The 1,674-nt window shown below is 39.3% G+C and overlaps 1 protein-coding gene across 1 annotated transcript in view; it reads left to right on the top strand.

The window, feature by feature from the left end:
* Lim3 (LIM/homeobox protein Lhx3-like) overlaps positions 1-1,674 on the top strand; it is a gene marked incomplete in the record, with an annotated part of 6,825 nt that overhangs the window by 1,402 nt on the left and 3,749 nt on the right.

Genomic DNA, 1,674 nt, shown 5'->3' on the forward strand with positions numbered 1-1,674 from the left:
AGGCACAAGATCAAAGTTAGCAATAAACTTTCTCCCCCCCTCTCTCTCTCTTTCTCTTTGTTTTCTTCCTTCTCTCTCTTTTTATCTTCCTCTCTTTCTCTATTTAAAAGCGGGTACATCTGGCCTAATGTTTGTATAAACCCTATTGGTCAGAGATCACATGACTCAGTTTGATCTCGTGAACTATAGTATCAGGGTATACAGTCCTTGTAAATGTACATGTACTTACTAGCGTCAAACTAACAGAGAAGGAAGCAGCTGTTTAGGTAATGCACACCCTAAAGCCGGGTAGCCTCATTTCTCAGTGATTTAACATACTGGCCATTCAGCCATTATTCATTTTTAAATTTGTCCACATAAATGACGTTGATACTTGATAATACTTGTTCTAATAGCATAAGAAATCCTTTGTATTATGTAATATATGTGAGAAGAAGAAGAAGAAGCCTTTCTTTAAAGCGGGAGGAGTAAAATTTGCCTATAATACCAGAGCCTTTGATGTATCTGTAAGGTTTTATATAGGGTTCCCTCTGGTATGCAATTATAAAAGTATTATACACGCTTGATATAGCTATGCTGCCTATGTAGATTATTTAGTTAGCTGGCCGGGCCATTACAAGCATGCTTGTATTATTTATACACTGGGGGATGAGGCTTTAGCTGTATTGATTTAGTATGCTGTATTGTTGGGATGTTTGCATTAGTTTTGTACTCGCAAGTTATTTCAGCCTTTGATCTCTACTGGTGATATGAAGGTGTGAAATTTTGATTGTTTTCATGGAGGCTTTGCCCTCCTCTCTTTGAGGAAACCATTCATCTCTCTTTTGCTGGGAGACTATATAGCAGTCACTATAGCCTTGTCTGTATTATAGTGTAGTGACTTGTAGTGATGCTAATATTAAACTATACATCCATGTACTGGAATCTATCCTTTCAGTTGGCTTTTGTTATAATAGTACCAGCCCACCAGGTGTACCTTTTATTGACTTCTCCCGCCCTTTTATCAGTACTGGTCACCCTCTTACAGTAACTATAGAGCCCCTGTGTACTTAATATGCATGTGTATTTATAATGCGCTGGACCTCTTTTTAAAGCACAGGCTTTTCTCTGCTTGTACATGTACTTGCACGTTTATATATAGTACAAGTTGATTGTTATGCCTGGTTTTTGTGCGCTATGAATCTATTCATATTCTGGCTATGAATCTATTCATATTCTGGTTCCATTTGACTAGTTCTAGAAGAGATAAGGGTCAGTATATTGAGCTGGAGTTTATTTTGCGAGTCGGTTGGTAATATTGCATAACAAGCCTCTTGTCTAGACACCCATTTACTATTGATACAGTACATTCTTGTACATGTACATACGTATTAATGCTACTGCCTTTATTCTAAAAATGTGCGGTCAGGCCATATGCCTCTATGAGCGCCATTAGCAGGTCCTGTGCTAATGGAACGTTCACAGGAGACAAGTGCGACCTCTAGTGCCCCTGAATTTATGTATCAGTACTTGATGGTTCTCTCTCTCTCTCTCTCTCTCTCTCTCTCTCTCTCTCTCTCTCTCTCTCTCTCTCTCTCTCCCCTCTCTCTTTCTCCCTTTCTTTCTCCCCCCCTCTTTCTCTCACTCTCCCCTCTTTCTCTCTCTCCCCTCTCTCTCTCTCTCTCTCTTTTTTTT

This window comes from Amphimedon queenslandica, unplaced genomic scaffold (assembly GCF_000090795.2).
Source record: "Amphimedon queenslandica unplaced genomic scaffold, v1.1 AMPQUscaffold_13409, whole genome shotgun sequence".
Taxonomy (NCBI): domain Eukaryota; kingdom Metazoa; phylum Porifera; class Demospongiae; order Haplosclerida; family Niphatidae; genus Amphimedon; species Amphimedon queenslandica.